Below are 875 nucleotides of genomic sequence, written 5' to 3'. Positions count from 1 at the left end.
AGACTATTAAAGGAATCAATCTTGAGTCTGATCTAGTCTTCTGGATCTAGTTGCCTATTTACGGGAAAGACAAGAACATGTTGAAATGCACAGTGAGTATGTAATCAGCACAATCTAGACTGGGAAACTCAACAAGTCAAGGGTTCCTTGAAAGAAAAGTTGAAATGACAGGGATGGAAAAAGGACCAAAAGATTGAAAGATATTCAGGATCTCAATTTTTAAAAACTTCCTTAGGGATGCATATTTGGGTGACAAAATGCTTAAAAATACAAAGTGATTACTATGAAAGCCAGGATAATGATTGATTATAGTTGGGTAGGAGAGTGGTAGTGGCTTCCCAGCTGGCACTAGTGGTAAAGAACCTGCCTGCCAATGCAGGAGATGGCAGAAACAAGAGTTTGATCCCTGGGTGGGGAAGATAACCTGAAGGAGAACATGGCAACCCCCTCCAGTATTCCTGCCTGGAGAATCCCATGGTCAGAGGAGCCTGGCAGGCTACAGTCCATGGGGTCACAAAGATTCAGACACAAATGAAGCAACTTAGCAGGCATGCATGCTAATAATAGTAAGGGAAAGTGTTGGCTATCTGCTTCTAGTAGATGTCTGAGCTTAAAAAACAAGCAATATGTGAATCAAACATTGTAATACCCCATTTGTGTAGAATGATTGAAAACTATTCTGTAAATTCCAGATTTGTGTTTTTTGTCTGTCAGTCAGTCAGTTCAGTTGCTCAGTCATGTCCGACTCTTTGCAACCCCATGAATCACAGCACACAAGGCCTCCCTGTCCATCACCAACTCAGGGAGTTCACTCAAACTCATGTCCATCGAGTCAGTTGTGCCATCCAGCCATCTCATCCTCTGTCGTCCCCTTC

This window comes from Bison bison, unplaced genomic scaffold (assembly GCF_000754665.1).
Source record: "Bison bison bison isolate TAMUID 2011002044 unplaced genomic scaffold, Bison_UMD1.0 scf7180017855113, whole genome shotgun sequence".
Classification (NCBI taxonomy): domain Eukaryota; kingdom Metazoa; phylum Chordata; class Mammalia; order Artiodactyla; family Bovidae; genus Bison; species Bison bison.
The sequence above is the reverse complement of the archived record's forward strand: the minus strand, read 5'-3'. Positions refer to the sequence as shown.